Source organism: Lactuca virosa, chromosome 4 (genome assembly GCF_052849685.1).
Source record: "Lactuca virosa cultivar CGN04683 chromosome 4, Lactuca_virosa_CGN04683_v6, whole genome shotgun sequence".
Taxonomy (NCBI): domain Eukaryota; kingdom Viridiplantae; phylum Streptophyta; class Magnoliopsida; order Asterales; family Asteraceae; genus Lactuca; species Lactuca virosa.
The window spans coordinates 114,317,200-114,340,939 of NC_136429.1; positions in this window are offsets into that span (position 1 = coordinate 114,317,200).

Consider the following 23,740-nt stretch of genomic DNA (forward strand, 5'->3'; position numbering starts at 1 on the left):
AAGTCTTTAGCAATTAATGCTTGACAGAAAGCAGAAGTCATGCACGTGAGGAGGTGATTCTTCCATGGAGTGGGGCCAGAACTCAAATGTTGATGTGTCATGAATGTATTGGAAGCGTGCCTCTCACTCGCTGAAAGTGAGATTTGCCTTGAGGCTGGCACATAATGCGGCAGTCTCCAAATGCAAGCAATGTATCTTGTTTGACTTTGTATTATTCCCTTGGTACTGTAGACATAAATCAAAACACACTCTAATGGGTCCGGTCCAAACCATACACTCGTTATTTCCCATATATTCTTCAAATGTACCAATTGACAAACACTCTGACGACATGCATGTATGTATCTTGGAACATATATAAGCATTGGGGCTTGTACTAACAACAACTCAATCTGTACTCACGGAACTTTCATGCCTAAACACTCCAAAAATCATGGCATTTTGGAAAAACTTATCGACAACTCATTTTCATCTTTAAAAAAAATCACATACTCCGGACATATGATCATTTGTTCAATCTCTTACCCCATAATCATATTTTTGTCTTTTTCTAAACGCCTTTTTGCATGGGATAAAAGATCAAACACTATCTTTTTAAAGAGAACTTCATCTTCTTCAGCAAACATATTTTTCTTTTCATAAACTCAAATTCAACAGCAGCAAAAGTGTATTGAACAGTAGCAGCAAAATTTTTACTTTTCTAACGACATCACCAACAAAACAGTAAATAACTCACAGAAATTTTTTTCAGTTGCGAAGGCTGAGAAAATCTTCAATAATGACGAAAATCTTCAAGATAATAAACCAATCAGGATCGTTCCCTTGAAATAATCGTGAGATCTCCAAGGTCTTGCTCTGATACCACTTGTAGGTGCCCATTTTATCGATTGGATCGGTGCGGAAGATATTACCAAGAAGATAATCGTGTATGAACATGATGAACAATATATGTGAGTAAAACTGTAGTAGATAAATAGAGAGATATAAACACTACTACAAAAATACTAAAATGACCCGGTTAAATACTACATAGGACCCGGTTTGCAACCACGTTCTTTATGGGGCGAGTCCTATCTGTAAAATCTAATAAAGCCCGGTTTTATAACCGGGACTTATTAAGTTAATACAACCCGGTTATCTTGTATAAAACGGGGTTTTTTTTTCTTGAATGACAAAGCAATCTATATGACTATATAACCCGGTTCACACAAATACAACCGGGTTCTATCATACAAGTTAGAAGATCTTCTTTAATTATATGGCACAACTACATATTGTTTTATATCCTATACCAAGATGCTTACTGTTACAATTGTTACATTTCAGTTTTTGCACTTAATATACCCAAATAAATAAATCCTTTTATTAATTTTTGATGAAGTTCTACATATTTACATCCACTAACACTAGGATACAACTTTAACAAACTGTTTGCATATGTAACCCAGTTGAAGGATTTTGACACCTATCTCATTGTCACACCCTACTTGCCATAATCATCAATTTGTTCATGTTGCTCACTTGAAACACCTGAGTATATACAAGCCAATAAAACTAGAAGTGCACCCGAAGACTGTTATGCTTCTTGTATGTCCATCAAGCTTATCAATACCTATAAGAGAAAACATAGCATATTTAAGAAAACTCTAAATGAAAAATGGTCTTTTACATAGAAACAAAAATATCAAATATACATACATTGCAACCCTTAGCACTTTAGTCTTCAAACCTGGTCATCATGTGTTCATGTACATCACTTCGCAACTGTTCATCATATTCAACATAATCTAAGTGATCATAAAAGCAAAAGAACAAGTCAGATTCTTAGAATTTTTCAGTACTCATAATCAATGCCACTAGCTTCAATCATCTCATTTTTTTGGTTCCTTTTCAAAATTCCATCTACCAAATTTATAAACAACCTTTCTTTAGTTCCTGCAACAAAAATGGTTACCATGAGGTGTATAAGTCTCCATGTCTACAGCTACTTATGGGGCAGAAAATATAAGGAGGATTTTATATCACTAGAAATAAAAATGAATAGAGAAAAAAAATGAAAAACTAAACAAACATTAGACACTACTTTCTACTACATATAAGATGGGAGAAGGATGCTATATTGAACAGCTAAACCAATAGATAAATCAGAAAAATAATAATAACTAAACCATTGTCGGACAGAAAATATAAGTAGGATGTTATATGGAAAAACCAAACCAGTAATTAGATTTAAAAACAAAAGTTAGACCAACAAATATATTGAAAAGGTAAACTATAGTAAATGAAAGTAAGATGCTATACTAGATACGATTGAAAATGGAAGTCTGATAAAAAAAACATACCAATATATCAATCAAATTCTTTCCTGAAGGAACGAGGGGACAACCTTGTCAAAAGAATGTTGGTAAGAAACAACAGATAAACACTATTTATTAAGATTTAAGAACATAACCACTTTTAATTGTAACTTGTAATAGAAAACATACCATAGAATTTGGAGGTCTGATGCCACACTAGTCGGCTTTCTTTCATCTTTTGCTGCGAAAAATACTTCCATGAGCTTGTTAAGAAGGAAAATAAAAATATGCAATCATAAATATCAATAACCTGACAATATTGATTTGTTTTTCCTCAGGGGCCACAAATAATGTTTCTCTTAACATTATTTCCATCAGACTCCAGGATTCCTATGCGTTTAAAAAAAGAAGGAATTAATCAGAAATCAAATAATGATATCAAGAAAGCAACCATTTATCATTGCAGGTTGTACCTTTAAGCAGGTTTTAGGCATTTTCATACACCTGTTAGGTTTTCAAACTCAAATATGATTTAGAGTTTTGAACCAAACATTATATATTTTTCACTCGTTTATAATTGACGGGATGGAAAAATACCAACATCCATCAATCCAATAATAAACCCTAATCAGAATATGCATGATTTAAAACAAAAACAGAGGATTGATGACTCAAGTCATCTAAATGAATTTCCAAACCTTGATATACATAAATAATGAGTATCAATTGAAATGGTACCTCAATAGCGTGACTCTAGTTAGTGACAATAAGGATTAGAGTTCTCCTTGTTTCAGAGTATTAGGATCTTTGATTGTTGTGGCTCTAGTGAAAATAGTGGCTACAAAGCTTCGAATTCATGTTGTTTTAGGGTATTAGGGTTTTACATCGGTGGTTTCTAACTTTCTAAATTGGTTGCATTCACAAAGAGTAGCTTCGAATTGAAATCATATACGTGGTCAAATGGCGGGATAACGAAAATCGGTAGGCGGGATGACAAAAATTGATGGAGGGATGTCAAAATTGATGTGCGGTGTTTTTTTTAATTGCACTAGTTTTGGCGTACAATGAGTTAAAGTACTTTTTTGGGGATATTAGTTATCGATTACTAAAAGTAAAATAAACTCAAATAAAATATAATACTAAAAGAGGTCCACATTTATATTATAAATAAATTCACTTATATATCCATAATAGGCTTTCCTTTTTATGTTGATTCAGAAATAAAACAATATGGGCAAAGAAACATCAAAATATCTTAATTTATTTACTGTTTTATATGGTAATATACATAATATTATATGTTAACAGAAACATACATTGTACGTATTATAAGTTAATGGTGATAAATCATAATATTACATCAAAAGTCTTATATCACAAAGTGGAATATTAAACTAATTAAGTTAATTTTTTTCTAAACAAAATGACATATCTCTTTTACATCTCTGTGGTGTTTGCTATTGAAATGTATTTTGTTGTCATTTGTCCTACAAACAAAACAAATTATGTTAAAACATTGGTTATACTAGATTACTGCAAATCTAAAATCAACTCGGTGTATTTAATATCGACTACCTTGTTATTACCTTCCAAAGTACGTGGTTTTATGATATCTATATTCCTTCGATGTGGCCTGACCGTAAGTATGTAGTGTCATCAGTATCATCATTTGAAGATGGAACGCCGACAGAAAACGAGGGTAGCTCGTCAAACTAATCATATCCGTCCTCGTCTGTACCATTATCAACACCAAGTATATGTCTTTTATTGTGCATGAGTGACGGTGTGCCATCTCGAGTCCTTGAGATCCTCAACGAATAATAACAAATAATACCTAAGTGGCTTGCTTGGCTAGAATGAATGGTTCGGATACATAGTTAGGTGAACAATTGTAAAACCATCGTTGTCAACCGTAACACCTCATTGATGATCAACCCGATTACATGCAACGTCTCGATTTTAAAGTATTTACCTTTTAACCCTTGGTCTGAAGAAATATTGCATTTTGACCCTTTGAATGAGTTTTGTTTGCAAATTGGTCCTATGTGGCACTTAAGGAGGAAAAAGGGTCATGCATGTGTACGTTGGGCGTACATGTGCGAGCCTTAGTACGCTAGACGTACACCGAGTACGCAGGCTGTACGTGAAGAATCCTCAAACCCCTAATGTTTAGGGTTTGGTCCATTTATAAGCATCATTAACTCTTCATTTCTTATTCCATCTCCAGCCTCCAACCCTCATTTCATCCTTTTCAACCATAATCTGGTGTGTGTGTGTGTGTATGATCGTTTGATCTCAAAAGTGAGTGTTTGTGTGCCTTTGGAGCAACATGAAGAATGAAGCATCACCTTGGAAGATTCTAGATATAGGAACGCCTAACCTTCAAGATCCATTTTGAGATATAAAGTTATGAAATTGATGGTTCTATGCATAGCTCTAAGTTAGCCTTGAGGTTGTGAACATTTTGGTCCCATTAGCTTGGCATTTTGAGTATGGATTACTCTAAGTCATTTGATCCGTCCTTTTGGACATTTCAGAGCGTTGTTGTGCGTAAAAATATGATATTGAGTGTTGTATGTAACCCATGCATGTGTTAGATGGTCTTATTGGGTTAAGAACATAGGGTTTTGGACATTAAGCACTTAATAGCCATGCAAAGTCATAAAGTTGGAAACTTTATGGCTTAGGACATCACTTTGGGCTTGGATCTGAGTTTTAGACGGAATAGATTAATGGAGTAAGATCTTAATGGAATAAGATCTTAATGATGTTTTGGGACTGGGCAGCAGACATCGGGCCTACCTGGAGGTACGCTGCGCATACGCGGTTAGTGCCCCGCTTTTTGGTCAACATTAGAGTACACTGGACGTACTCTCTTAGTGCACAGGGCGTACTCTGCTGGGAAGGGATATTGTCTTTTGGACCTTGACCGTTGACTTTGACTTGGACCGAGGTTGACCAAGTTTGACTTAAGGATATTTTGAGTTGTAGTTAAGCATGGGTCTCTATCTGTTGAATAAGTGACTTGTAGAGACAGTATTCGGAGCAGTGTATTGTTCAACTCTTCGTCAGACTGCAAGGTGAGTTTTCCTCACGGATCTAGCCTTCTAAGACTGAATCATCACGTAAAGCTGCAAGCTTTACATTCATGCATGGAATCTAGGGCTCAAAATGCCAAAACAAGATCCATAAAGGTTTTAATGCATGGAAACTTGCCCAAAGCTTGATAAAGCTTGGATCTTTGGGCTCATGGGACCTCATTTTGTCCAGATCTGGAGTCTCAACCCTATGGCAAGCTCCAGCAACTCAAGAACCACAAGATAAGGGGGAGAAAGCCCTAAAACTCCATAGAAAGAGATCTATCAAAGACATGATCAAGGTGGTAGCTTTTTACCTCCAAATTGAAGCTAGCACATAGAAACACTTGATCCACAAGCCTCTTCTCGTTCCAAAGCTTGATGCTCTTCACTCTTCTTCCAAATGTGCACTAAAACACCCAAAGTTAGCTTCTCTCTCTCTCTCTCTCTCTCTCTCTCACAAATGGATACACACGATTAGGGTTTCTCACAGAGGGCTGGGATAATAAGGGAGGCGGAAATGAGGGCTTAAGGTCCTTTAAATAGGACACAAACCCTGAAAATTAGGGTTTTCTCACCCAGCTCCTACTCGTCGAGTCGGGGTCCTCCGACTCGTCGAGTAACTCTTAGAATCCCGCGACCATTACACTCTCTACTCGGCGAGTTGGTGCTCCCAACTCGTCGAGTTGCCCTGCCAAAAAATGAATGAAATTAATTAAATAATATACCTGGGACTCGGGATGTTACATGAGTTCCACAAAGCACAAAGCAAGCAACATTCGGGCATCGAGCAACCTCGACCAGCACATAAAACCACTCTAGCATACAACTCCAATTGCTCTATCCACAACACAAAAGGCATCACTGAACTCAGGCAATCCTACCTCACAACTCCGGTCACGCATGCATTACCACACAAGTAAGTATAGTGAGAAGACTCACCTCAACCACTACACGAGTAGTCCTACACTGTCGTTGTTGCCGAGATCTGGTTCCTGAACTAAGCCAAACACCCAACACCATAATCAATAACTAAGCAAGGCTAAACCCCAGCACTAAGCGTAAAGATGGCCTAACTAACCAGACCCACTACTGACCCAACTCATTGGGCCCACCAAGGCCCAAAACCAAAAAGGTCCACAAGGTCCGCTAATGGCCTAATTTTCGAAATTGGGCACAAACCTTTACTTGGGCCTTACCCTAAAGCCCACGACTTAACCCTAATCCAAAACACACTTTCTCAGATGGCCCAACAAAGCACCAAGGAACTAGGCCCGGGAAGATAGCCCAAATCGAAGCCCAAATATGCAAACCCACTCAAACGTAGTACGTGGGGCGTACAAGCATGTACGTGCGACGTACTTGCTTGGAGGCCCGTACGCTGCACGTACCTGCTTGTACGCCTAGCGTACTCACCTTATCCAGCCCAAACCTCAATACCACTTAATCCATTAAGGCAAAACTTCCCAAACCACATATCTGATCTCCTTGAGTTGGAATACCACGTAAAGTTGCCAACTTTATGTCCATAAATGGTTAAATGAAACTCTTAGGCTAGAAAGGGACTTAATGGATAGTTGAATACATGCATGCCCTCATAATACACATAAAGCTTGCACCTTTATGCTCAAAGGTACAAAGACAGCCTCAAATCTAAAAGGACGAACCTTTAAACAACTTAACTTATCTATTATCTCAACAGAAGGAGAAATTCACAATGATCTAGCCATGAGGAGATCTAATCATACACAAGACAAGATTGAAACTTGATACCTCAAATGGCTTCTCCACAAGATGATGTCTCTGGATCTAAGGTCACTCCACCAAGCCAAGCAACTTCAAACTCCTCTTCTTTCCTTCCTAAAAGCGTAAAAGAGCACCAATTCCTTCCAAGAGCTCAAGAGCACCCTTAAGAGGCAACAAGGTTGATTTAGGGTTTCTAGGGCATGGAGGCTGGATTGGAAATGAAGAAAAAGGACCAACATTATGCTTATATAAGGTACAACCCTAAAAATTAGGGTTTTCAACCTGTCCCTCGTACGCCCATCGTACCTCCTCGTACGCCCTGCCTATGAGGTCCCGCACCCCGACTCATCATTAACACTACGCTACGCGTTCTCTTCGCTACGCCTCGCGTAATCGGCTTCGCATCAGTACGCCCCGTATACTAGGATTTTCTCCCAAACCCTAAATCTTTTGAAGGCCATAACTCATTCGATACAACCCCGATTTCGACCATCCATATATCCATAGAAAGGCATCGAGACGCTCAACACTATCATCAATTCATACTCGCCATAAGATATCCCAAACTAAAATCTATTTTCCATAAAAGCCCAAACTGAAAAACTACCGAAATACCCTTTCTGCTCCAAATCACAACCGAATTCCAAATCATCCAATATAGCATCCACCTCCAATTGAGACCAAAACTAACTTCTTCAAGGATTTTAACCCTGCTAATACTCAATCCTAGATCACCATTTCGAAATGAAAACGACCTGAAAACAGGATGTTACATCTTGTTACATGTTACGTTACCGATCCCGTCAGGAACCAGCTAACGACGCTCATCTCCGGTCTACCATTACACGGGTTGTGTTTTGTTCCATATTAGGCAATGTACTTTCCCAACTTAATTCTAGTTCAACCCCTAAACTTAATGCTCATAAGTTTGTCATACAAACTCTATTTTAGTTAATTCTTTCGTATACTTGTTCTGTTTTGATTTGTCTTGACTACATTTCAATATCAAATTTTAATCATGTTGACTCTTTTAAGTTACACTTTAATAACCTCAAACATTGGCTATCGGCTAGCCACGTATTAGTACAAAGTCAACAAATTTCCTCAAAAAAAGACGACTTTTCATTGTATTATTTTACCAATATATACAAAGATTATTATTATTATACAAACAACAGTGATAAAGAATTACACCCCACTATATTGCTACAAAATTTCAAAATGGATGTTACACAAAACCAGAAACTAAGTAACAAATTACTAATTTACAATTTCAAATATTAACAACCTAAAATAAAATAAAAAATTAATTATTACCTGTCACGTAGTTAGTTAGATATTTTAAATTAAAATGTTAAGTTTATTTTACTTACATAATTACATATTACTTTCTTTCCCAAATTATTATTTCCCTCCAAAAACTAATTTCTAATTTCCCGCCATACTTTCATTTCCCCAAATGAAATTGCATCCTTTTTCTTCAATCACTTCTTTAAACCTAACAACTCACAACCACACGAAATTAAGGGTCTCTTGATCCACAAAAATGAAAACTTGTTAATCCACAAACTTCTACTCTGTTCCTCAACCGTTTTATCTTAATGCTCTCAAGACCTATGAACAATGCCATTATGCTATTGCATCTCTACTAACCCTCAACTCTGCCGAACTGCTAGTGCAATTGCCTCTACAACACATGCTTTAACCGACAAACTATTTTGTATGGTTTTTATTAAGTGTCTATTGAGCTTTTTTATATAGGTTTATAATTCAATTGTGTAACTTGTTGTATGTTATGCAACCTCGACATGATCGATGGCGTGTTCTTTGATTTTCTTCAAACAATTGTCCATGGGAATGATGATATGTGTGTTAGAAGCATGATGATGTTTATCCTAAATATGGAAGTATTTATCGGGAATATGTTTCAGAATTTCAGTCAAATTGGTGATCTTTGAGTCCAATTGTTTTGTTTATTGTAGTATAGATTTGATGGTAACAAAATCGTTTGGAACAAATGTGTCTTCTTTATAACAAATGTGTCTCCATTTTTCAGAAATTCTATATAAAACTAGAACTCTGTTTTGGTGAACTTTTTTACAACAGGGAACTAGCTAGCCAAAATGAAAATCAAGTTTTCTGAGTTTGTAAACTTAAATAATGGTAATTGCTCCAAAGCAAACACCCGATAATTCTCACTATTTTTTATATTTTTTTTTCTGATTTTTTAATACATAAACAGTCTACTTTCTGGTAGTAATTACAATTATCATGATCACCAAGCTTAAAAGGGGATATGTTGCATAGCTTCCATGATATATCTATACAATTGTGAGCTGTTTGAAATTAAGCCCACTCATGTTTATAACTGCATGTGTCATGTGTGTAATTAGTCTGTAATCATGGAAAAAATAAGGTGCCTATTTTGCAAGAAATACGAAAGTTAGACCCTTTATGAGTTGAAGTTCTTATATATGAGTATTTGTCAATATATTTCATAACCCATGTAAAAAAACCCGGTTTGTTGAAAATGGGCCTTATTAGGCTATTACCGCCTCATATCAGGTAGTTATAGAACACGGTTTAATTTAAAAAGTAGGGTCATAAACTTTGTGCACATAAGGCTTGGTTGTAGGAAAGAAAAATGGGTTATTTAATTCGATCATAAAGCCCGGTTTCTTACTTTAAACCGGGTCATATAACATTCCTTGGTATAAAACCCGGTTTTTATATAATATAACCCGTTTTTTTTTTTTTTTTTTTTTTTTCAGAAAACGGGTCCTATATGGCGTGTCCTATGTGCCATTTTGTAGTAGTGAAAGTAATACAAGAACACTCATGGTTGGGAGAGATAACTCTCCTTTGGTAGGAGAGATCCCACCACACTCTCTCTAATCTACAAAGTCTACATAGTGAACACTTTTCACAAAGAAAATGACCATCACCTCCACTTTATATACTAGTGGAGGGAATATGCTTTTCATACAAGGGAATATTCTAACCTAATAAACACTAAACATTGTAGAGCATTTTCATGCTCCAACATGTAAACATCCTCAGAGAGGTCACCATATAGGAAAACATTATTAATATCCAACTAATAAAGTGGCCAAGATTTATTTACAGCTAAAGTAATAACTAAACTAACAGTAACAATCTTAGCTACAGGAGAAAAAGTCACTACAAGAAAAACGCAATTTTGCTAGGGAAGGGCGCTATGGAATGTATTTTCGTTGTTAATATGCAATGGATCGTGCTATGGAATGTAGCTCCATAGCAAGGTTTCTACCACATTGTCTATGAAATTTATTTCCGGTAGTGAGCATGGGACTTGCTATGGAAAATGCTACCGACTCCATATCCGTTGGTATTATGCTACCGATATTTCTAAGGAAAAAACATTCGTAGAAAAGTTCCAACAATTTTTTTTACGAAGACCCTTTCCGTTGTACTACTGCTATGGAATTAATCATCGTGGTTAATATGCAACCGAATTTTTCAACGAAAAGCAATTCCATAGTTGCTTTGCTATGGAAGTACCATTCGTAGGTATTTGCTAGGGAATTCTGCTATGGAATTTGATTTCATTTGCTTGTTTTGCTATGAAAAAATCCTAGCTAATTTGTGACGACATTTGTTTTGCTATGGAAGTACCATTCCAGACCACAACTCTTTCTCGGCTGCCTCTAGCATATCATAGAATTTTTTATCTAGTGCATTTGGCTCCTCCTCAAGATTACTAGTAATAAAATCAGGAGCCATTGTATCTATGACCATTTCTCTATAAGTACATTCACCTTCATTCAAATTTGTGTTTGAATCATCCACCCTTAAAGACGTATTGTCATCATCAATGGATGTTTCTCTATATTTATCCCAAAACCAATATTCCTGAACAAAACCTGACTTGTACAAATGATGCTTAATTAATAGTATCAAGGTCTCTATATGGTATGTTACAACCTTTTACGCATGGGCATTTGATTCTATTTTAGTCCATGAACCTTTGTTGACTGGTATCAAAGTATATGAATTTTATCACTCCTTGTATGAAAACAGATGAGACACAACCGCGGTTATCTTTTCTTTCATACATCCACGTTCTATTGGTATTGTTCATGATGTTAAATACGTAAAATATACATTTAAATAACATAATATTATGTTCATTAATATGGCTTCGAAATGATAGATGGGACTTGAAGTAAATATATATGTACACTATAAATATGGCAAAGGTACCTTTACTACAAATCATTTCACAAAATTAATGACCGATTGATGAACCAATCTTCAAAGTTTTGTCGTTTGTATGGTTAAATCACTTTGATGATTTGATAATGGCATACAATACTTGTAGAGTGGTTTAATTGAATTTGAGAACTGTAGAACACATTTTCAAAGAAAGAGTGTATGAGGGAACCTTCGACAACCCTTGATTTTGATGTGGTTGATGGATATTAGGTCAAAGTATTTGGTCATACTAGGTTAAAACCCGTGTAGTACACGTGTAATAAATTTAAATAACATGCATAATAAAGTCACAGCTTTGAATAGTATGAAATACTTAAATTATTAGTTTAAATATAACGTTAAAGGGTTCACTTAAATCAAATTTTCAATTAAACTTGAAATTAAATCAAAATATTATTTTATAAATAGTTAAAATATATAAGTTATAGTGTTAAATGCAAAACCTAAATTGTTACCCCAAAATAACTAAAAAAAGAAAAATAATGTTTGATGTTTTTAAATAATTACAATGATATAAATTCAAAAGGTAAGAAAAAAAACTTTTTGAAACTTACCATGATGTAATAAATGATCAAACTTAAACAAATTAACATCATCAAGTTACTACTTTACTATATACCACACACAGTGCACAGTCTAATTACCAAATCCAAAATAGATTACATTTATGTATTGATATTAAACCAAATTACAAATATATATTAACATTTCACCAAATTACAGGTATATATTCACATTACACCAATATATATATATATATATATATATATATATATATATATATATATATATATATATATATATAATGCATCACTAATTGTCTGAATCAAACAACCATCATATAACTAGTCAAAACTAATGCCACACATCTTAGCAAAATCAACCAAACATGAATCCCACAAAAAAATATTACAATTAAACAACCAACTGTATTCATGCAGAAAAGCTTTTCCATATCTGCTCACAGAAGGATGCTTTGCAAAACTTTTATGCAAGCCATGGAATTGTATCTGCTTTGATTTTCCTTCCCTAACCAAGTGGCTTCGAACCTTGTAACAGGTTTGTCTCTAATTCCAACTTATTCTTGTACTAATGTAAGCATTATTCAACATGATTAGAGCTTCTTGCTTCCTTTCACTGCCTTCGGCCATCAGCAGCATTCCCAGAACGAATATTGCATCCAACTGTCCCTTATTGGTTGCATTTTGAAGCAACTATTTCCCTGCTTCATCTTCTCCTAACAAAAAATACTTCGCCTGAAATACATTAAGTAATCATACAATTTTAATATAAACAAACACAAATACATAATACAAATTGCATGTGTAATTAATAGAATGCATAAAAAAAGAGTACCATTCCATCGTTGAAGAGTATGTGTGGGTTGTTCAACTTTCTGCATCTGCGGATGAATTCATCCATATCAACACTAAATGGACGAAACCTTAATCGATTTGTGTCCATGGTTTGATAAATTTCTTTTGATGTTGCAGAATCTCTAAAAGTTTGCAACTATAATTTAGAAATGAACAAAATTCATCTATTATACACAAAATTAACTACATATACAAATATAATAGAAGTATTGTACACGAAACTTACACTAACTGGCACTTAAAAGCATAGATTGGTGATTTCCCCCCAACCATAGTTACTACTTTTTCAAACATTTGCGATGGCAAAGCAGTAATCGTTGTTCCCTGCTGTCTTGTTCGCATTCTTGCTGATGAAGAACTCACTGCCATGATGTTAAACTGCTTCGAGTGTATTACAGATAATGCAAGAATAAGGATTTTAGGGTTTATTGATCACCGTGTCGGAAGTTTGATGTTTGGGAATGGATTGTAGTTGATCAAACGCCGTAAAACTGAAACGACGGGATAACTCTGACTCCAAATTATGGCGCCTAAGTGTTTAGACTGTGAATTGACCTAATTGCCCTTATACATACAAAGCTTCATATATAAATGGTAAGGGTATCTGTGTCAATACTATTAATTCAAAAACTGAAATCATTTTGAAAAATAAAATAATTACCGAAATTGTAAACATAATTACAGGTTATAAAAATATAGAAACGTTATTATACTTATTAACACAAAATAAGAACCTCAACAATTGTATATAAAATTCACCCATTGTAATTAAAGTAACATACACTAAATTAACATATATGTCAAAATTGATAATTATAACACAACCATTTAATTTTACTAACATAATATAAACACTATTATTTGTATATATATTAAAGCTTGACCAAGTTAGGAATATTAAGCTTTTGTTGACTTTCATTTTGCCACACAACTTTCCAAACTTTTACACTTTTAGTCCCTAAGTACACTTTTGTTGACCTTCATTTTTCCACATTAATTTCCAAACTTTTAGACTTTTAGTCCCTTATTAACAACACAACATATTTACTAATCAAGTAACAACATCAAATAACTACTTATCAACTAACTTAATTTACATTCATATATTAAACCAAAAGAGTGTACATATCATTAATTGTCATAATATGAAAGTACATATGAACAAACTACTCATAAATGATCCCAAACTCCCTAGAAAACCTAACGAAACAAGCCTCCCACAAACAAATTTCACACCTAAACACCCATTTGTATCCATACACAAAAGCCTCTGACACATTAATCATAAACATGTGCATTACACAAGTTCTATGTAAGCCATGAAAGTGTACATGTTTTCTCCCATCCTTATTTAAGTGGAGATGAACCTTGGAACAAGTTGCTCTAAGACTCCAGGTACCTTTTATTCTGCGGTAGGCATCGTTCAACATGTCCAAATCTTCATGCTTCCTCTGTCTTCCTTCTACCATCATCATCATTCCCAGGAAAAATGTTGCATCCAAATGTTGTTGGATTAGATGTCTAAGCCCATAACTATTATTGGTATGTAATTGACCCGAGAGTAGCATGGTCCATTGGGTTGCATATCATCAGGATGGATTCATGAGAGAAGGTTACATATGATTTATTAATATATTATATGTTCTAATATATTAATATGAAATCATATGGTTTAATTATTATTGATCAATAATTAATTTGGAATTAATTTAGTGATCAAAAGAGACTAATTAAATCTATGGGGACTAATTATGGTAATTAGTTATATTTATATGTGTTGGGCTTATGATCCATGTTGGACTAAGTTTATGTATGGATACATAAAGAGTTGAGCCACATGAACCATGGATCATAAAAACCATGGGTATGGATTTGGGTTATACCCATGACCCTTGGAATCCACCACATATAAATATGTGTTCCTTTGCCCAAAATCGCCACTTGTATGTACTTGGAGTTCATGGAGGTTTTTGGGTGCATGAAATTCTCTCTCAATTTCCACCTTTGTTCATGATGTGTTGTGACTTCATTTGAGGCTTCCACACTATTGGAGCTAAGCTCTTAAGGCCAAATACATCAAGACTTCAAGCTACATTAAGGTATGTTACCCTAACTAGTATCTTGTATGGTATATGTCAATTGCATGCTAGTTATAGGCGTAATACCTTGGAAACACCATTGCATGTATAATTATTGAAAACATAGATCCAAGGTATTTAGGGTTGTATGTGCACCATAGGATGTTGTAGTATACAAAACCCATCAGTGGTATCAGAGCCTAGGCTTGGTTTTCAATTATACTTGATGCAATAGCTTGAAAATCGAAAAATCTGGCTTTCTGGATTGTGGACTCGCCGAGTCCACTGGGGGACTCGCTGAGTCCAAGAGTAAACTCATCCAACGCGCTGAGTTGGTTCCTGCACTCGACGAGTTGGTGCTCCAGAGGGCAGATTTTTGACTTTTAAGGCTGGAATTGGACTAGGATCATTACCCTAAACTGTTTTTGAGCTTATAAACTTGTTTTTGATGTGGTAATGATCATGCTAATCCAATTTCAAGGATAATTGTCATAATTTCAAGATTTGTATTAGTTTATATGTTTATGCTAATCTCTTGAAGATTGATTATATGAATTATCTTGTTCTTATGAGTTAGTTTAGATTAATAGAAAAATATGTGATAATTGGTTTTCAATTCAAATTGATCTAAAAGTTGTTCATAATATGAGTTTTTGTAACTTGTCCTCAAGTTATATGAAAAGTCTCATTTATGAATTTTAAAACTCATAAAATTTTCATAAGTTATGAAAATGAAGAGTCTCATTTTTAAATGTTTTAAAGTCTTCCATAACTTGTCCTCAAGTTATGGAACTTGAAGAGTTTTTCCATTAAACTACTTTAAACTCATAAGTTATGGAAACGAAAAGTTTTTGAATTGTTCAAAACTTGCCCTCATGTTTTGGAATTTGTAAACTCTCCCCCCATGAATACTTTAATTCCAAGTTAAACCCTTAGAATTTTAATAGTTTAAAATTCTACCCTTATACTATTATAATATTATAGGTTTAATATATATATATATATATATATATATATATATATATATGTATGTATATGTATAATAGTAAGTCAGTCTTACCGTTAGTAGGCCTCATTCACGAAGTCGGTCTATAAGGGGGGTATAAGGTTACTGCCTATAAAATGGCAGTTTAATGGGTGTCCACTCTCACCCACCGCTTCCTTGACTGGTAGAGGGTCGTTAGCCGAACGGGTAGGACATGACATTAATTCTCCCTTCATTAAAAGTATAATGATAAATACTAAGTAACTAAACACTTGTAAATTCCCAATCTTAGTTACTTAGGAAAATGTAAATTTGGTGCTAACCCATGAAATTGCACTTTGCACCTTGTTATGTCGTTAGTGGAGCGTGTGTGGTTAAACGGCACACTAATCTGGGACTGACAATGTGTGGAAAAGGGTAGCTTGATGTTAATCATAGATTAATGGAGCGTGTGTGGTTAACCGGCACAGTGATTAGGTGGTTGTAACATTAAGTGTACCAAGTTAATTTGCATGGTTATTCACTCCTTGTTTGTGATCCTCGGCATCCCAGTCACAAACTTGAAGGGCACAATCGATATTTAGACATGCCATTGAATAGTTCAATGAATCTCAAAAGATCTAGGAGTTTCAATTCATTTAAAACCTAATGTTAAATTTCGTTTTTCATGGTGGAAATTGGTAAATTGTCATTTACCTACCTTCAAATATTTTGTAGCTTGGATTACGGCATCCCTCTTCCAAGTTATAAAATATTGTGTTGGGTCCTAGCCTTAATATTTCATATTGGGTGTTATATTAAGGACTTAAATCAACTAAACTTGAATTTCTCCCTCATAGATGTCTAGTTATGACAACTATGGTCTTCCTTATCCCTTTGGATAAATCTTTCCTAATGAAGATGATATCCGAAATGGCAATCAAGGTGAAAGATTAATCCCTTTGTTGTGCATTAATGGGACTGGAAATCATACTTCACTTCCTCCACCTCCTCCAATTGTTCTCCCTAACCCACAAGTTCTTGAATAGTTCAAGGTCACTCAATCCCTATTGGCAAGCAGTGTCTATATGTACTCACATCTTGGAGATGAAGTCTCATATTGACAAGCTGGGAGAGTTGGGTGTCGAAGTCTCAAGGAAGTTGACTGTTGACTGGGTTCTTCAATCGCTTTCCGAGTCATATAGTGAGTTCATTAAGGACTACTATGTGACAGACCACGATATGACCCTTAATGATCTTACCTATTTGCTTGTTGCTGCTGAATCAGCAATGATTTGGGGCACTGGTAGAGCAAATTTGATTAGAAGATCTACTTCCCAAGCTTACCTGGACATTGACAATGGAAACATTGGAAGTCCAGAAAAGTCTTCTCTTCCCAATGGAAAGGGATTGGCCATAGTCAACCCGGTTCACCAAATGGTAAAGAGAAAGGCTAAGTCTGAGATAGTCCCATGTACCATTACTAAAGAGTCCATAAGTTTCTATTGCCAAAAGAAGGGGCATTAGTTGCAAGGTTGCCTATTTTACCTGAAAGTTCACTAGGATGGTAAAAGTCAATAAATTTGACTATGCTTCAGGTAAAGTCCACTATCTAACTCTATTAAGTTCCTATTTGGAGATTCTTATTACATGATGTGACTAGGTCGCATTTTGATTTTTTTTAGAATCGAAAAGGAGAGGAAGCTTAGAAGAAGAGTATGCTGAATCTGATCGCGAAGATGGATTTCGATCGTATGATTCGAAGATCAGAATTTTGAGCTGCTGCTTAAGAGTTATGATAGATTGCTTGGGAATAGATAACAACATATTTTCATATGTATTTGCATTGTAAGGATAAGTTTTTCCGCAGTTTTATAAATAAAAGAAACTTTTTGAAATTTATTTATTTTTAAGTTTCCTTACAATGGGATTTGAGAAAATTGTTGTTCTTATGATTCCATTGATAGCAATATTGGAAAATGGATTTGATTCTTTCTTTTATGGTAGTGTCGTAATTTACCAAATAAGGAAAGATTCTCATCACCCAAGTTTCAGTTGGATAGGAACTTGGAATCATGCAACCTGTATTATATGATGCATGAGAATTTTCATCTTTGGGAAATTAAGACTAATTCCTTGCTCACATGTACATGTGAGTCAAGTGAAGGACTCGGAGATCGGGTCACACTTGGTTGTGCGTTGATCAGGTCCACCACAAAGAACGATAAGGCCATTCGTCATGATTTACTAAAGTTTAGTAAATATGGCTGTGCTTACAAGTTTAAGTATAATTCTGAAACATTAGAAAAGTTTCAATGTATGTCAGGACAAATGAGAAGAATCAAATTAGGAATAAAGATAAAAGTTTCTCCAATCTGAAAAGATGGGAGAGTACTTGAGTATCGTGTTTTATGATCATCTTAATGATTATGAAAAACCATGTCACAATTGATCCTTTAAGGATATCTTAGTGCATTTGTATGGCTAAGAAGAGGAATCGTGAATTGTTGAAATGGTTAAATCAAAAGATGAATCATACTTCGTTCCAAAATTGAGTCTTAGAGTAATACTCCAAGATTGTAAATCGAGTGACATAATCTTAAGAAAGGTTTAAAACACTTATCAAATGTAGAGTAAAATGTTTTCTACTCTTGTACATTTGAAATTGGTGAGTTGTGATGTTTTGGATAAAATAAAGACCAACTAAGGCCAATTATGCGAAGTGTTTGTCTTGATAAGAATCCGCACTAACTCTTGAATACTTTTTTCGTCAAGGAATGGTTCTTGACAGAGAAACATATATGTCAAGAAGTCAGTGGGAGTTTTAAAGATCTTGAAAAAATTTCAAGAACTAATCAAGAATAAAACCTGTTGTGTACCACTATGCATATGAGTTCTATGAGTTCTCAATTGTTGGCATAACAACCTGGAAGCAATGGTAGGCCCTTGTGCTGCCGGGTGGCAAGAAAACTAAGATTAAACAAGTTCAGTCCATATGAGTTTGGATTTGTCACTAACCTTGTCTTGTGATTATGGTTTTGACAAATTCACATGGATAGGAACACATACACCATAAAAATCTAAGTGTCATAAGGTTTCTCTCCGATTCATGAAAATGATGGTGAGGAAACGCTTTCACTAAGTAGATTTTAAGTAGATAGAAATTGTGATATTTGCATTCTCAAAGTCGCTAGTGGAGTGTGTGTGGTTAACCGGCACACTAACATGGACTAGTGAGAATGGAAAAAGGTCTAAACATTATGATTACGACATCCCTCTTCATAATTGTTTAGACACACATGTGAGCTATCTAAGGAAAGGTGTATTAGTTTGGGAAGCTTAGATAAAGTTTTATCGAAGCATCTCGTATCAGAAATCTAAACTTTGGTAAGAAAGTCAATAAGTATTGATTTCTAGAAGTCCAGCTGATTTCTGGATACATGTCAAAGCTAGTGGGAGCATAAGTGTTATGCTAATAATTATCATGTTAGTGGGAGCATGATCATTATGTTAGGTGTTGCAAGTTAGCAATGTTAATTATAGAAAACAAAAGTTTTAATTTGCAAAGTTGCAGGGTTTGGAAAGTTGTTTTGCTATAATTAACGAAGAGGAAATTATACTCCATCCCAATTCTAAAATGCGATTATGATAATGGCATCCCTTTTCATAATTCGAATTATGAGAACATGGCAAATAGAAAAATTATAGCAAAAGACTGGTCTAGGATCATGTCTTTATGTGAGACATTATGAATCGTATCCCATATGCTTCGGGTATAGGATCGATTGCATATGCTATAATATTTCTATGTGTTCTAAATTTTAAAAATGCCTAGGGCATTAAGAGGGAAAAGGAATAGAACTGGATATGACTAAAATGATTAAGCAATTATCGAGGACAATCTGAGGTTTACCAAAGATTGGTTGCTCATGGACAGTTGGAAGTATGGTGTAAATTTTGGAAGGACCATATTGACATATTCTGAAAAGAGGCAACTCTTGTTAAGAAGTGATAGTAAAAAATGGTAATATAGAAATGTTTCTGTAGGTGGAAGTTATTCTTTAAATCTGTGTAAGATTAGGAAACTTAATGCAAGAAGGATATTCAAAGGAATGTACTTTGAATGTGAGACTTCGTTTCCATGGAATTGCTCTCCATTGGAATACTTTGTAATGTTTGTTGCCGAGTCTTTGTGGCTTTTGTGCATAGTCATTACAAAAGGATCAATGCATATAAGTTTAGAATCTAACAGATTTCAGTAAATGGTAAAGAATCTTGTGTTCTTACATTTGCGATAAGGATTTGGAATTGTGAAATGATTATCATTTGAAATGTTGTCAATTGATCTATTCCACAAACAAAGGACCATAGGTAAACATAGTGTGCATGCTTGGAGCATGGGACAACTATTGTTTCAATTCAAGTATTAAGTTGATAAATCAAAACATTATACAATGAATAATGAGTAATCAATATGGTGATTAAATAAAGGTGTTTTATTTACTCTCACAAGTATTGGGGCCATATAGGATTAGTATTATTCTTGTGTTTCACTTTGCATGTTTTGACTTCCCGAATAACTAGGTTATTCAAACCGTCCACAGTCGATCATACTTTGGAAGTAGGTATTGAGACAAGACTGTCATGAATGGGTCTGTAGTATGTCTAGATGTTTTAGACATAGCTGCAGTATTCATGAGTGCTCCTGGAATAAGATTCGAGTATTGGATTAAACCCACGCTCATTTGAATCACTTCATGGATTTTATCACGAGTGATCATGAGACAATAATATCTTATATTCTTCAAACCTAGAGATATGAGTTGTTGACTATGAGTTAGTTATACATTGATTGTACGAAAACGCATTAGTAACTTGATGTTATAAAACGTGCCTTTGTGTATGATTCAACAAGTAGTTAGTATAAGCATATGAGTCGAAGTTTATCTGTTCCTTTTACCCTATGTGGATATAATCGATATCTGTGGGCCCCTCAATGATTTAGTGATGACAAACGTAAGTGCTCGGCCGTGCCTCGACTGATTTGATTTGTTCAATTAGTCGGTCATCATAAATCAGAAATCGGGAAACAACAGATGGACAATGTCACACCCCCAAACCGGAACGACGGATACGTTCGGGGGTGGAGGACGTCATGTGTAGTATCACAACAATTGTATCATAGCAATCATAGTAAAGACAACAAAACATTGAATACATATTAGAAAAAGGTTTACATCGGTTTGAAACACAGTTCGTCTAAAAAGTAGTAAGACGTGACTCTATGCACTCCGTCTTCTCAAAACTCCAGAAGGTACCTGCCTACTGATTCCCTGAGAATACAAGCAATTTTGAAAGAGTATAAGCATAAAGCTGGTGAGTTCATAAGCTATGATTTGTAGTGAAAACTTGTTGATGTATCTTGTAAAGTGTTTGTATGTTTCCAAGAAAATCTAGTATTTTCTTTAGTAAGAGCAGGATGTTACCAGTATGTATTGTATGTTCTATTGAAAACCCTGGCTACCACCCGTATGTATAGTATGTTTCGTTTGAAAACCCTGGCTACCACCAGTATGTATAGTATGTTCCGTTTAAAAACCCTGGCTACCACCAGTACGTATAGTATGTTCTGTTCGAAAACCCTGGCTACCACCAGTATGTATAGTATGTTCCATTTGAAAACCCTGGCTACCACCAGTATGTATAGTATGTTCTATTCGAAAACCCTGGCTACCACCAGTATGTATAGTAGTTTCATTATTTAAAATAAAACCAGTTGTTGTATCCCTGGAATCCTACAGTGTAATGTGTAATAGTTCTATTAATTAAAATAAAACTAATGAAGAATGAAATCCCGTAAACAAAGGTTAGTTTATACTTATTGTGAGTCGTATAACCATGCTTGATATGACTGATGACCTCAGCGACGTTCTTCAGGCGTCGTACGGTATGATATTTGTCACCCCAGGCATGCCTGCCTAACTGTAGCTTGCAGTTTATATGTGGGATTGTCAGTCCCGCATAAATCTATTCATAAATCTCACACTCTCCCTCCAGGAGACTCTAGTTACACTATACGTTGAGGATTTTACCAGTACCCCGAAGGATACAAATGAAGAGTGATCTCACAATCCTGTATAACTAGTTTACGTGTGGTTCTGTAGTGATCTACTGTATTGAACTCGGTATGTGTAATGTATATGATAATAATTATACTTAAATAATTATTATATGTTGTTCTCTTGTGGTAATGTATGTAATAAACTAAATCTGTCAAAGTTTATATGTTTAGAAATGTATAACTCAGTGTAATGAAAACCCCAAACTATACCTATTATAGTTTGCATGTATATAGTATATCCGGTTCGTATATTGTTCTGAAAACTATGCAATCATGATCAAGGTTGTAGAACTCGCTACTCGGTACCTGCTCGGCCGACTGGGGAGTAGCGAGTACTCGGGAGTACTCGGGGAGTACTCAGATTCGGTAATTCATGTAGAAATATTTTTAGGAAAATTATATATATCAAAATCATAAGTTAAAATCATAATTTGATTGGAATATAAAACAAAATTAGATACATGTGAATACATAAAAACTGAAATACGCAGAATTGTCTCACTTCGTGAATAATTACTAAAAGTTTAAGATATATATATAGTAATAATCACATGTGTGTGTTAAATAATAAATCATTAAGTGTATTATACATATTAATCTTGAAATTCTTGATTTTCTTCTCTTTTTATGACAATTTTGACCCTTTGACCGAGTTTGACCGAGTTGGCCGAGTTTGACCGAGTAGGCCCGGGTAAGACCGAGTAATACCAAGTAGGCCCGAGTTAGTGAGATGTTGACCAATTTTTAACCGAGTTTGACCGATTTTTGACCGAGTTAGACTTAATCCGAGTTGTTTTGCCGAGTTCACATTACTCGCCTCGGTGGAGGGCCGATTCCGAGTAATCGGCCGAGTACGCGGGCGAGTTTTGCAACACTGATCATGATTGTACGTTGAAAACGCCCTTATGCTCAACATAGTATAAAAGGGGATAAAATATCTGAATAATTTATAAAAACATGAAAATCGTTTGTCTGAATCAATTTCATAAATTTTATACGTGTTAAAAGTCCCTTTGTATTAGTTTCACAAAATCATTTGTGTTTGGCTTGTATTTCCCCTGAAAACGTTTAAAAATCATGAAAAGCGTAGGGGTATGAACTCACCGTTGATGTGTGAAAACGTCGACTGGAAACGAAGATCCTCGAGTGGTTGTACGTGGCACTTAACGGAATCCTAATATCAAATAAATACACATATGTATCTAAATTAGCGATTTCGTTAGGTAAAGTGTTGAAAAACACTTGTTTTCGGTTAAGGAATGTTACCGGGACTTGATAGAATCGAGGAAAGTGGGTTTTTGGACAACTGCACCACTTAAAAAGGTGTTTACGGTCGTGGATGGAGATTACGGTCGACAGGCAGTTTACGGCCGTGAACAGGGTTTACAGTCGTAAACTGAGTTTACGGCCTTTGAAGATCTGATGAGTTTACGGTCATAAACGGGTTTACGGTCAATGAAGATTGACCGTAAACTCAAGAACAAAGGTGCTGATTTCGACGAAAAGGTATTTTAGATGCTTCTAAACAACCTCCAGGAGTGTTTTCTGATGATTTTTAAAGAGAAAAGAGGGTGTTTCGGAGTTTATGGCCAGAGGTTCTAGAGAGAGAATGAGAGAGTTTCCGGTCAAAAGTGTTTAAATAAGGGTGGGGGTCTCATATTTATAGGGGATTTTGTGGTCGGTGGGTGGGGTCCACCCGACGCTGGCCGCAAACGAGTTTACGACCGTAAACAGGTTTACGACCGTGAACTCCAGTCAGGCCGTGAGCATGTTGTTTTTCGAGAAAAAATCGAGTTTCGTGCGGTTTTGGTTTCCGACTCGCATGTA